The 14,185-nt window shown below is 44.9% G+C and overlaps 1 pseudogene; it reads right to left on the bottom strand.

Annotated features, from left to right (window-relative positions):
• Window positions 1-10,761: 10,761 nt before the first annotated feature.
• Window positions 10,762-11,152, bottom strand: LOC117062927 (annotated as a pseudogene).
• Window positions 11,153-14,185: the final 3,033 nt, after the last annotated feature.

Here is a 14,185-nt window from a genome sequence, read left to right as displayed (position 1 = left end):
GAAGGCCAGATTTTATCTTTCCACTTTCTATCCCCAGGACTGGCCCAGAGTCCAGTATGTAGGATGGACTTAATCCATGTTTTTGAGTAAATGACTAATACATAAATCCATAATAATCAAGCACACTATATTTCAGCAAACACCTCAACAATATAGCTATCAGAGTGACTTTTTTCTTTCTTTTTTCTTTTTTTTTTTGAGACAGGGTCTTGCTCTGTCACCCAGGCTGGAATGGAGTGGCACAACTGCAGCTGACTGCAGCCTCACCTTCCTGGGCTCAAGTTATCCTTCCACCTCTGCCTCCCAAATAGCTGGGACCACAGGTGTGTGCCACCACATCTGGCTTACTTTTTTTTTTTTTTTTGAGGTGGAGTCTTGCTGTGTTGCCCAGGCTGGAGTGCAATGGCATGATCTCAGCTCACTGCAACCTCCACCTCCCGAGTTCAAGCAATTCTTCTGCTTCAGCCTCCTGAGTAGCTGTTACTACAGGCGTGCATCACCATGCCTGGCTAATTATTACATATATATATATTTTTTTTTTTTAGCAGAGACCAGGTGTCACCATATTGGCCAGGCTGGTCTTGAACTCCTGACCTTGTGATCTACCCGCCTCGGCCTTCCAAAGTGCTGGGATTACAGATGTGAGCCAGTATGCCTGGCCACATCTGGCTAATTTTTTAAATTACTTGTAGAGATGAGGTCTCTCTAGTTGCCCAGGCTGGTCTTGAACTCCTGGGCTCAGGTGATTCTCAGCCTCCCAAAACGCTGGGATTACAGGCATGAGCCACTGCCTAGAATATCTTTTTTCTCTTTTTTCTGGTATTGTTACTTTAATCTTCATAAGAACATAACACAAGACTATTCACTGCCAAATTTACACTTAAGCATTCTGTTTTTTTTTTTTTAGATGGAGTCTTGCTCTGTTGCCCAGGCTGGAGCACAGTGGTGTGATCTAGGCTTACTGCAAGCTCCACCTCCCAGGTTCATGCCATTCTCCTGCCTTAGTCCCCCGAGTAACTAGGACTATAGGCACCGCCACCATGCCTGACTAATTTTGTTGTATTTTTAGTAGAAATGGGGTTTCACCGTGTTAGCCAGGATGGTCTCGATCTCCTGACCTTGCAATCCGCCTGCCTCGGCCTCCCAAAGTGCTGGGATTACAGGCGTGAGCCACCGCACCCAGCCAGTATTCTTCTTTAAAGGATGGAATGTTTGTTGTTGTTGTTGTTTTGGTTTTTAAGAGTCTTACTTTTTTTGCCCAGGATAGAATATAATGGTGCGATCTCGGCTCACTGCAACCTCTGCCTCCCAGGTTCAAGTGATTCTCCTGCCTCAGCCTCCCGAGTAGCTAGGATTACAGGCGATGCCCGGCTAATTTGTGTATTTTTAGTAGAGACGGTATTTCACCATATTGGCCAGGCTGGTCTCGAACTCCTGACCTCAGGTGATCCACCTGCCTTGGCCTCCCAAAGTGCTGGGATTACAGGCATGAGTCACCATGCCTGGACTAAAGTATGGAATGTTTTATTGGAGGCTTTTAATTATTTTATTTCAACCAGAGAGCTAACTTATAAATAATTCATATGAAATCATCAGACTGTCCCACAATACATGCTAATTCATTAATTAACAAAAACTTAATCTAGGTATTGAGAATACATCAGCAAACAAAAAAGAGAGCCCCTAGTCTCATAAAATTCACCTGCCAGTTGGGGGAGGATTGGAGATAAGCAGTATAAAAATAATGTCAGTTGATTAATAAAAAAAAATAAAGCAAGGTGAAGGGGTGAAGAATAACTTGGGGAGAGTTTGCCTATTAGAGTCAGGAAGGCCTCTCTAATAAGCGACATTTGAGTAAAGGCCAGAAGGAAGTTAGGGCTGTATGTCTGTGGATAACTGGGGGAGGCATCTTAGATAGAGGAACAGCAAGTACTCTGGGCCTTGGGTTTTGAATTACAGGGAAACCAGTGAGGCCACAGCAGTGAGATGTGAAGAGAGTTGCAAAATGTGAAGTCAGAAAAATAGCAGATTCAATGGGGCCTTCTAGGACACAGTAAAGATTTTGCATTTTATTCTAAGTGAGATAGGGAACTTTGGGAGGGGTGAAAACTGAGGAGGGACTTGGGTTTTAAATATTTGGTCACTCTGGGCCTGGCACAGTGGTTCACGCCTGTAATCCCAGCACATTGGGCGGCTGAGGCAGGAGGAGTGCTTGAGCCCACGAGTTCAAGACTAGGCTGGGCAACATAATGAGACCACATTTCTACAAAAAATCAATTTAGGCCAGGCGTAGTGGTTCACACCTGTAATCCCAGCACCTTGGGAGGCCGAGGTGGGCAGATCACTTGAGGTCAGGGGTTCGATACCAACCTGGCCAACATGGTGAAACCAGTCTCTACTAAAAATACGAAAATTAGCCGGGTGTGGTGGAGCCCACCTGTAATCTCAGCTACCCTGGAGGCTGAGTCAGGACAATTGCTTGAACCTGGGAGACAGAGGTTGAAGTGAGCTGAGATCGTGCCACTGCAGCACCAGCCTGGGCGACAGAGTGAGACTCCATCTAAAAGAAAATAAATAAATAAATAAATAAATAAATAAGCCAGGTGCGGTGGTGCACACCTGTAGTCCCAGCTGCTTGGGAAGCTGAGGTGAGAGGATTGCTTGAGCCTAGAAAGTCAAGGCTACGGTCAGCCATGATCTCATCACTGTACTCCAGTCTGGGTGACAGACCAAGACTCTGTCTCATAAAAAAATAATAAATAGGTGGTTGCAACAATCCAATAATCCAAGTGAGAGTTGCTGGTGGCTTGCACCAGAGTTGTAGTGGAGGAGGTAGAAATATTTGGATTCTGGATATATTTCAAAGGTACCACTAAAACGATTTGAATGTGAAGTGTAGAAGAAATTAATGCATCCAAGGATGAAGTTTCTGTGGGAAGCAATTGGAGGATGGTATTGCCACTTAATGAATTGGAGAAGATTTGGGAAGAAGTGGGTTTGGGGAGTTAGCAGATGCTGTGATGTCCTGTCCTGCATCCTCCTGGCCTACCTCTGAGTTTACTTGCAGCCAGGGTGGATAGTTCCCTTATATGCTGATGGCTTCCACCTCAAGTTCACCCTTGTTCCTCTACTTCCCTGCCTGCAAGATCTCTCCATCGCCAGCAACCTCGTTCAGCTTGGCTGCACAGCAGATCACAAGTGCTGGGGACCAGGCCAGGGGCAGTGGCTCATGCCTGTAATCCCAGCACTTTGGCAGGCCTACCTAGGTGGGCACATCATCTGAGGTCAGGAGTTTGAGACAAGCCTGACCAACATGGAGAAACCCCCTCTCTACTAAAAATACAAAAATTAGCTGGGCATGATGATGCATGCCTGTAATCCCACCTACTCAGGAGGCTGAGGCAGGAGAATCACTTGAACCTGGAAGGCAGAGGTTGCCATGAGCCGAGATCGCACCATTGCACTCCAGCCTGGGCAACAAGAGTGAGACCCCATCTCAAAAAAAAAAATAAAGGAAGTACTGGGGACCTAAATCCCCCGGGGAGCCACTGGCCAGTGAGGCATGGGGTAAGGAATTAATTGGTGAGTAACCTGGCTTCTCTTTCCGTGGCGAGACTGTTCTGAGATACCTTCTACAGGACTCCTTACAGGGTATCCAGCAGGATTTAGCTTCAATTGCCCACAGTAATAACCTGCTCCTTAGAGCACCCCTTATTAACTCTCCTCCCTTCTCTGTCTTACTTCTTTTATTTCCTCACTTGTGCTTCCTGGGATAACTACCTCTATAATTTAGTTTCTGCTGCATAAACTGCAAAATGCAGTGGCTTACAACGGCCATTATTTTTGCTCGTGATTCTGTGGGTCAACAATTTGGGCTGGACTCAACTGGGCGACACATTTTCTGCTGGTCTTGCCTGGGCTCACACAGTGACTACAACAATATGGTGGCTTGACTGGGGCTGGAAGGTTTAAGATGCCCTCCAATGGTAGATGGTGGATGTTGGCTGTCAGCTGGCTGATTTCAAAGGCCTCAGATACGTTGGCTCATGTAGTCCCAATGCCCTCTCCTCTCCATCAGGCTAGACTGGGATTCTTCACATGGCAGTCTTGGGCAGTGTTCCAAAGTGACAAAAGTGGAAGCTGCGAAGCTTCATGAGGTCCACAGTGTTGCTCCTACTGCATTCTTTCCATCAAAGCAAGGCTCAGGTGCTAAGCCAGATTCAAAGGGTAAAGAGACAAATTCCACTTTCTGAAGGCAGGGAAGTCAAAGTCACATTGCAAAGAAAATGTCATACAAGAAGGAAAATATGCTAAGGCCATCTTTGCAAACAACCTACCCATCTCCCCCAACCCCCAAATTGCCTACGGATCTCCTTATCTCAGAGTCCGCCTTTGGGGGAATCCACTCTAAGCTGGGGTGGGTAGGAATCAAAGCTCTGCCGCAGACATGCTAAGGGAGATGCTTCCTGGAGGAACCCAAGCGGAGACTTTGAACTGGCAGTTGGATTTATGAATCTGGCATTCAGAAGGGAGGTCTGGGCTGGAGATACTCAATCTGGGAGTCATCGAAATATATGTAAACAAAGATAGTCCTAGTTTGGACAAGAGCATATAAGGAATATATGTAGAGAGAAGAGGTCAGAATGCTGAACCCCAGACCACTGCAGTGTTGGCGGGTCAGGGAACAAGAGGGGGCAGCAAAGGACGCTGAGAAGGAGCAGCAGGTAAGGACACCAGCGGTAGTGTCCGGGGGGCCGAGGAGACAGTGTTTCAAGAATAGCACTAGATGGGGCGCGGTGGCTCATGCCTGTGATCCTAGCACTTTGGGAAGCTGAGGCGGGTGGATCACCTGAGGTCAGGAGTTTGAGACCAGACTGGCCAACATGGCGAAACCTTGTCTCTACTAAAAATACAAAAATCAGTTGTGTGTGGTGGCAGGTGCCTGTAATTCCAGCTACTCTGGAGGCTGAGGCAGGAGAATTGCTTGAACCTGGGAGCGGGAGGTTGCAGTGAGCTGGGATCACACCACTGCACTCCAGCCTGGTGACAGAGCAAGATTCTGTCTCAAAAAAAAAAAAAAAAAGTCAACATTACAGTGTTTGTTTACAATTAACTAGTGATTGGGCCTTTCGGATCTTCTCCACTCCTCACTCCCACCCAAATCTTGCCTCGCTATTTGTGCCTCATTTTATGTTACCCAGAATGCTTTGATTCCTCCCCTTCCCCAAAGAGTAGCAATGTACCTTTTCTCCTCCAAGCCTTCCTGAACTTATTCTTATCAGGCATTCCAGAATGTAGTAATGCTAAAATTTCCTGAATATCGTATTCTATGCCTAAAAGAAAAAGAGCCAACCGTAAAAATCTGGATTCAGCTCAAAATTAAAGAATTTTTCCGGCTGGGCACGGTCGGTGGCTCATGCCTGTAATCCCAGCACTTTGGGAGGCCGAGGAGGGTGGATTACAAGGCCAGGAGATCGAGACTATCCTGGCCAACATGGTAAAACCCAGTCTCTAGTAAAAATACGAAACATTAGCTGGGCATGGTGGCGGGTGCCTGTAGTCCCAGCTACTTGGGAGACAGAAGCAGGGGAATTGCTTGAACCTGGGAGGGGAGGTTGCAGTGAGCTGAGATCGTGCCACTGCACTCCAGTCTGGGCAACAGAGCAAGACTCCATCTCAAAAAAAAAAAAAAAAAAAAAAAGAATCTTTCCCACTGTCTGTAAGCAGTTACTATGAAGCTTTAATTACATTTCCTGTTAATAACTGAAACCTCAAAATACTTTTTTTGAAAAGATAAGACAATTTCCTCTCTCTGCCCCCTCAGAGATTGGCAGATAGCAGGTGGCCATGTCACTGCCTCACCCCTTCACTGAGCTCCCTGCCATTACCTCCCAAATAAATCCTTGCACCCAATCCTGGTCTCAGGGTTAGCTTTTAGGGGACCCCAAACCAGGACAGTGTTCTCTGGAATACCCAAATGTCTAGCAGCACTGGACCCACACTTTGTGTGGCAAAAAATGGAGTCTGGATGGACACAGTGGCTCACATCTGGAATCCCAAAACTTTGGGAGGCCAAGGCAGGAGGTTCATTTGAGGCCTGGAGTTTGAGACTAGCCTGGACAACATAGTAAGACCATGCCTCTACCAAAATTACAAAAATTAGCTGGGCGCGGTGTCATGTGCCTGTAGTCCCAGCTACTCAGGAGGCTCAGGTGGGAGGATTGCTTGTGCCCCGGAGGTGGAGGTTGCAGTGGCCCCGAGGTGGAGGTTGCAGTGAGCCATGATCACGCCACTGCACTCCAGCCTGGGTGACAGGGCAAGACTCTGTCTCAAAAAAACAAAAACAAAAACAAAAAACAATCTGGAGTCCAGAGGCAGCTAACCCTTTCAGGGTCCCAGAAGAGGCTATGCAAAGTGAGGGATACGGTCCCCACTGCGCCTGGCAGGAAAAATTCTTTAATTTTGAGCTGAATCCAGATTTTTACGGTTGGCTCTTTTTCTTTTAGGCATAGAATACAGTATTCAGGAAATTATAGCATTACTACATTCTGGAATGCCTGACATTCTGGACATGGTCCCCCACTTTGCGGAACCTCTTTTGGGATTGGCCCAGTGGGCATCTGAGCTTGTAATCCAGCACACGTAAGATACAGGCAAGGGGAGTTCTTGTTCTTTTTTACATTTTCAAGTAGTGAGAGAAGAGACACACAACAAACAGACATAGTTTTACAATTTCAAAACCATAGTGTAATCTGTGTAATGCTTATAATGGAAAAAACTAAATAAATACTTAAACAAAAAAAAAACACCTTCCTAAGTGCCTTTGATTTTGTGATTTTTTTTCTTTTTCTAGTTTTTTTTTTTTTTTCTGCCTCTTTATTTTCTCAAGTTGGGATTTCCAGAGTTTCATTTCAAGAACCAACTTGCTTTGCTTCATTTCTGTCCTCTGGGCTTTTGTTACCTGATGAGTTGGAGTGCTTTCAGGACATCTGATGCTTCAACTTCAATTAGCAAGCCCTCCTGGAAGAAAGAACACACCGTGGTCACTTCGAAGTTAATTCTACAACCTTGCAAAATTTGATTTCCACGCAAGAATGTGAAAATCATCTTAGATAATTTAGGCAGCAATTTATCTGACAAATGTGAGACTCAATTCTTTCAGATAAGATGTGGAGCCGGGTGCGGTGGCTCATGCCTATAATCCCAGTACTTTGGGAAGCTGAGGCGGGAGGATCACAAGGTCAGGAGATCGAGACCATCCTGGCTAACACGGTGGAACCCTGTCTCTACTAAAAATACAAAAAGTAGCTGGGTGTGGTGGCGGGCTACTTGGGAGGCTGAGGCAGGAGAATGTCGTGAACCCAGGAGGTGGAGCTTATAGTGAGCCGAGATCACACCACCGCACTCCAGCCTGGGCAACAGAGCTAGACTCTGTCTCAAAAAAAAAAAAAAAAAGACGTGGAAAGCAAAATTGCTTTCATGTAAAAAAAATTAGAGCATACATGTGATTTCAACTTTTTAATATCAATTACTCATTAAATCTTCCCCTAGGTTTATTTCTAAATCAGAAAGGTTCATCTGTGTGAAAACTAAAAACTGAGAATTAGTATTACATTTTCAAGACCATTAATGCTTTATCTGATTTTAAAGCATGATTAATTTTCCCTTCTCTAGGTGTTTAAAATGAATATCTCACAATGACAATGACAGAATGACAGAATAATAGGGGGCAACTGCAATCACTGCCACATCTGAAGGTGGTTCATTGTAAAGTAATGCTACACTCTTAACCTGGGACTAAAAAATAATGTGAGTTTTTAAACAGAACTTCAACATGCATGTTTTTAAGTAGTGATGGCGCCCTCAAAAGAATGGTTCTAACCATCCTTCCCGATTGCAATTTCTTTCTTTTTTTTTTTGAGACGGACCACGGATCTTGCTGTGTCGCCCAGGCTGGAGTGCAGTAGTGCAATCTCAGTTCACTACAACCTCTACCTCCTGGATTCAAGCGATTCTCCTTCCTCAGCCTCCCGAGTAGCTGGAATGACAGGCATGTGCCACCACACCCAGCTAATTTTAGTAGTTTTAGTAGTGACGGAGTTTTGTCATGTTGCCTAGACCGGTCTTGAATTCCTGAGCTCAACTGATCCTCCCACCTCGGCTTCCTAAAGTGCTGGATTTACAGGTGTTAGCCACCATACCTGACTGAGAACAGGTTAATTTTTATTTTTTATTTTTATTTTTATTTTATTTTATTTTTTTTGAGACGGAGTCTCACTCAGTCGCCCAGGCTGGAGTGCAGTGGTGCAATCTTGGCTCACTGCAAGTTCTGCCTCCCGAGTTCACGTCATTCTCCTGCCTCAGCCTCCCGAGTAGCTGGGACTACAGGCACCACCACGCCCGGCTAATTTTTTGTGTTTTTAGTAGAGACAGGGTTTCACCGTGTTAGCCGGGATGGTCTCGATCTCCTGGCCTTGTGATCCGCCCGCCTCAGCCTCCCAAAGTGCTGGGATTACAGGCGTGAGCCACCGCGCCCGGCCGAACAGGTTAATTTTTAAAAAGTAACATAAGTAATTTGATAACAAGCCTAGCGAATAAGATATATAATCAAACTAATAGTATTGACTTAGGAAAAAAAAAAAGCCTAGCAATAAAAGAACGAGACTGGTGTTTTTGCATTGCTCAGAATCTGCCTCTGGATGAGTCTGTTTTGGGCACTGCAACAGATCACTGGCAGCTGCAGCTCCATGAGGGCAGGGACCTGTGCCTGGTACAGGACTGAACTGGGGTCTGCTCACCTGGCTCAGTAAAGCCAAACATTCACTCTGCAGTTTGCATTAGGAGGAAGAAGGATATTTATCTTCGCAGTGCACCAAGCAAGAAGAATCAGACAGCTCGTACTTAAGACCTGACCTCCCCAATGGCTTGCAAGTAAGGGTTTTTATATTTATTTAGTTTTTGAGATGGAGTCTTGGTCTGTTTCCCAGGCTGGAGTACAGTGGCGCGATCTCGGCTCACTGCAATCTCCCAGGTTCAAGCAATTCTCCTGCCTCAGCCTCCCTAGTGGCTGGGATTACAGGCTCCCACCACCACGCCTGGCTAAGTTTTGTATTTTTAGTAGAGATGGGGTTTCGCCATGTTGGCCAGGCTGGTCTCGAACTCCTGACCTCAGTTGATCTGTCCGCCTTGGCAAGGGTTTTTAAAGGCAGAGGCAGAGGTTACAGGCAAAGTCATAATACATGGAGGCTATATGCTGGTTTGACCTAAAAAGACGGGACATCTCAAAGTGGGTGCCGGGGCATGGGGCGGGTTACAGGTCATAGATTCAAATATTTTCTGATTTGCAATTGGTTAAGATGGCAAAGGTTTATGTAAAAATTTGGGGTCAGGAGAAAAGAGTGTTAGCTTTGGCTCATGGGCGTGACTTCCTCCAGGCCCCTCAGAAAGAACTTCAGAAAAAAAAATGGCGGTTAGAGTTGAGTCCTCAGTTCCCCCTTACCTGAGGTCTGGGTGCCAGTGGATTCATTTGCTGGGCATCCATGTTTCTGAAAAACAACTCAGTGACCTATGTTAGGAGGTTATCTTTAGTTTCTCTTTCTTTCTTTCTTTTCTTTTCTTTTTTTTTTTTTGAGACAGAGTCTCACTCTGTCACCCAGGCTGGAGTGCAGTGTTGGAACATTGGTTCACTGCAATCTCCACCTCCCAGGTTCAAGCGATTCTCTTGCCTCAGCCTCCCACGTAGTTGGGATTACAGGTGCGCACCAGCACACTCGGCTAATTTTTGTACTTTTAGTAGAGACGGGGTTTCACCATGTTGACCAGGCTGGTCTCAAACTCCTGACCTCAGGTGATCCGCCCGCCTCGACCTCCCAATGTGCTGGTGTCAGAGGTGTGTGAAACCAGAGCAACTCCATCTTGAAAAGGAGCTGGGTAAAATGAGGCTGAGACCTACTGGGCGGTATTCCCAGGCGGTTAAGGTGTTTTTTAAGTTACAGGATAAGATACAAGGTCAGCACAAGATACAGGTCATAAAGACCTTGCTAATAAAACAGGTTGCAGTAAAGAAGCCAGATAAAACCCACCAAAACCAAGATGGTCATGAGAGTAACCTCTGGCCATCCTCACTGCTACACTCCCATCAGCCCCATGACAGTTTACAAATGCCATGGCAACATCAGGAAGTTACCCTATATGGTCTAAAAGGGGAGGCATAAATAATCCACCCCTTGTTTAGAATATTATCAAGAAATAACCATAAAAATGGGCAGCCCTGGGAGCTGCTCAGTCTATGGAGTAACCATTCTTTTATTCCTTTACTTTCCTAATAAATTTGCTTTTGCTTTGCACTGTGGACTTGCCCTGAATTCTTCCTTGCACAAGACCCAAGAACACTCTCTTGGGGTCTGGATCAGGACCCCTTTCCTGTAACATTGAGATTACAGGCATGAGCCACCGTGCCAAGCCTCTTTTTTTATTGTTGTTGTTGTTTTTTGAGACAGAGTCTTTCTCTGTGCCCAGGCTGGAGTACAATGGTGCGACCTCGGCTCACTGCAACCTCCACCTCCCAGGTTCACACCATTCTCCTGCCTCAGACTCCCAAGTAGCTGGGATTACAGGCTGGTCTTGAATTCCTGACCTTGTGATCCACCCGCCTTGGCCTCCCAAAGTGCTGGGATTACAGGCGTGAGCCACCACACCCAGCCTTATTAATGCTATTGTGAAAAATCCTCAATGGCTGCAGATAACATCCTTGCAGTACCTTTACTCCTTCAGCTTTTTGCCAGCACCAACATTGGCCTGTGCAGTCCCCCTGACTTTCTCCATTCTGTTCTTGCATTCCTTTAGTTGGTTTCTTGAGGTCTTTTTCTTCTCATACAGGCCTTGTCTTGAAAGTCTGTGTTTGGTATGTTTGGGTTCATTTTACTTTACATAATCCAAGGAATCATAAATCGTGCCAAAGCCACAACCAACATGAATTCTGAATCCAAATACAAAGATGACATCCAGTGTGGTCTTGTACATTTTGGCTAGTTTTCCCCGAATTTCTGTCTTAGGCACTGTTGCCTTCCCGGGGTGAAGGACATCAATGAGCATCTTTTTCCTCTGAAGTAGTCATGAACTTTCTAGATAGGATAGTTACCGTGTGGTTCATGATGTCAGCCTACCCTCAGACAGCCAGGGAGGAGAAGAGTTATCTTTAGTTTCTGTAGGGAGCAAAACATCCTGGAATTCAAACTTTCTTGGCTATTGTTTTAAGCTACCATTACCTTCTTGCTTATCAAGTTGCTCATTTACTTCTCAGGGCTAACTAGGTGACTGGAATTTCCCCTTCGATAACTAAAACTTTTCCTTTATTTCCATGCTTTGGAGAAAGTGCACGGCAGGCTCCTAAGAGAAGTCCCTGCTACATCTTATGACCATCTTGTGAATTACTGTACCCTAGCAACTACTATGGTGCCTGGTGCATAGGAGGATGATTGATTGAATATATGCAGAAATTCACAATGTGACTAATTCAAAGTACCTGACACTCATTTGAATGCACACATTTGAAATAGTTTTTAAAAGAAAATAGCTTCCATAATTTCCAAATACAACAATAACAGTTTATAGGAAATGTCCCAAGCTAGTCCACTTGCTTCTATTTCTTTTTCACACAATACCATCTTCTGAATATATTCCATTTTGCAAAATAAAAAAGCACTTTACGGTGATTATGTTAAATAGAGCCAACAGCATCATCCCTGTTTTATAGATTAGAATGTGGGGATGTGGAACAGTGAGTAATTTTTTCAACATTAGTATTATTAATTAGAATCCCAACTTATACTTACTAATGCCCATTTCTACCCAAATCACTGGAGGAAGGGCGGATTACGTATGGCGCTGGGGGTGGGGTCAGTTTCTCATAGCTATGGGATGGGGAGATACTTGAGCAAGATTGGGGTGCTCCAGAGAAGGAACAAAGTGGGAGCAGATCCTGGGTAGGTCTTATGTCCCCTGCAGTCACCACCTAATAAATGGAAGAACTGGCACTCGCCCTTAGCTCTCCTGAAGTTAAATGTGGTACTTTTGTTTTTAGGGAATGTGTTATAACAAACAGTTCATTTTAAAGAGAACTTTTAGGGATTAATAAGTTTTACCCAGATAATAGATGAGGAGTTTTATTTTAATTGAAAATTAAATCTAATTTATGTGTCTCATGTGTTTTGATTCAGTGTAATACATTTTACAAATGAAGAGATGTGAGAGACTGCAAATTATAGAAGTTTGTGTTTGTTCTGTTTTTTAATCTAAAGTTGTATACATTCCTAGAGTCCTTTTAGCAGCATTATTCAAAATCCCTTATTAACATTATTCAAGCCAGGCACAGTGGCTCACATCTGTAATCCCAGTACTTTAGGAGGCTGAGGTGGGCGGATCACCTGAGGTCAGGAGTTTGAGACCAGCCTGGCCAAGATAATGAAACCCCATCTCTACTAAAAATACAAAAATTAGCCTGGCGTGGTGGCGCGCGTCTATAATCCCAGCTACTCAGGAGGCTGAGGCAGGAGAATCACTTGAACACAGGAAGTTGCAGTGAGCTGAGATCATGCCATTTCACTCCAGCCTGGGTGACAAGAGTGAAACTCCATCTCAAAGAAAACCCAAAAAAACAAAAAACATTATTCAAAAGCATCTGCAGAACTTAATCCAGTAATTTTTTTTCTTTTTCTTTTTGAGACAGAGCCTCGCACTGTCCCTCAGGCTAGACTACAGTGGTGTGATCTTGGCTCACTGCAACCTCTGCCTCCTGGATTCTACTGCCTCAGCCTCCCAAGTAACTGGAATTACAGGCACTCGCCACCACACCCAGCTAATTTTTTGTATTTTCAGTAGAGACGGGGTTTCATTATGTTGGCCAGGCTGGTCTCAAACTCCTGACTTCATGATCCGCCCGCCTTGGCCTCCCAAAGTACTGGAATTACAGGCATGAACCACTGCGCCAGGCCAATCCAGTAATTTAAAAAGTGGTGTTCTTTAAGATTTCCCTGCAGAGGAAAATTGTTTCCTGTGAGCATCAACCCTAAGGCCTCCTAAGAAATTTCTGAGTTCAATAAACAGCAGATTTACGGCTGAGTGCGGTGGCTCACACCTGTAATCCCAGTACTTTGGGAGGCTGAGGCAGGCAGATCATTTGAGGTCAGGAGTTCAAGACCAGCCTGGCCAACATGGTGAAACCTTGTCTCTACAAAAATTAGCTGGATGTGGTGGTGCATGCTTGTAATCCCAGCTACTTGGGAGGCTGAGACAGGAGAATCACTTGAACCTGGGAGATAGAGTGTGCAGTGAGCTGAGATTGCGCCACTGCACTCCTGCCCGGGTGTGACAGAGTGAGACTTCATCTCAAATAAATAAATAAATATCAGATTTATGATGACCATCTTTAAGACACATTTTATGCCAATGTGGCAGACACTGCCAGCTGCTTACCAATAGCCATTTTCCCATTGTATTTACTCACAGAATCCAATTTTATTCTGGGCACAGTCTACCCACTTAAAATATTGAATGCCCAGCCTCTCTTGTAGTTGGGGTTACTTTATGACATGATCTGGCCAACTCTCAGCTCTATAAACAGTGGCTTCGTGGTGCTTCCAGGAACATGCCCATTGTCCTTCTTCCTCCTGCCTGACTCATGGACACGATGCTTGATGGTCAAGTAGCTGTCTTGCCACCATGAAAATGAAAGCAACAATCTAAGGACAGTACAGGGAGCTAGGAGGAACCTGGGTCCCTAGAGCAGCTGCAGCAGCCTGGCCTGCCCACCTTTGAATCCTGACCATGTGGAAAAACAAATCCCTATTTGGTAAAGACATGGTAGTTGAGTTTCTGTTTACATACATGCAGATACAATGCTGACTAATATGTTCAATATTTCCATTTTTGTGCCTTTTGTACAGCTCCAATAAGACCAAGTAACAAGATCATTGCTACACAAAATCTTCTCCTCCCTAACCTCCTGAACACAGTCCTTTCTTCTATGATGTGTTTCTGTAATAACAGGTCACATGTAAATTGGTAATTAGGGCACTGAAGACAGCATGAAATAGAAGTCACATTGGTTTCTATGCTATTTTTCATTGCACACTAATATTTTGAAGCAATGTATGAAGATCTTAAAGGAAAAAAAACAAATCCTGAA

This window comes from Trachypithecus francoisi, unplaced genomic scaffold (assembly GCF_009764315.1).
Source record: "Trachypithecus francoisi isolate TF-2019V2 unplaced genomic scaffold, Tfra_2.0 Lachesis_group17, whole genome shotgun sequence".
Lineage (NCBI taxonomy): Eukaryota > Metazoa > Chordata > Mammalia > Primates > Cercopithecidae > Trachypithecus > Trachypithecus francoisi.
This window is presented reverse-complemented; position numbering and strand designations above follow the sequence as displayed.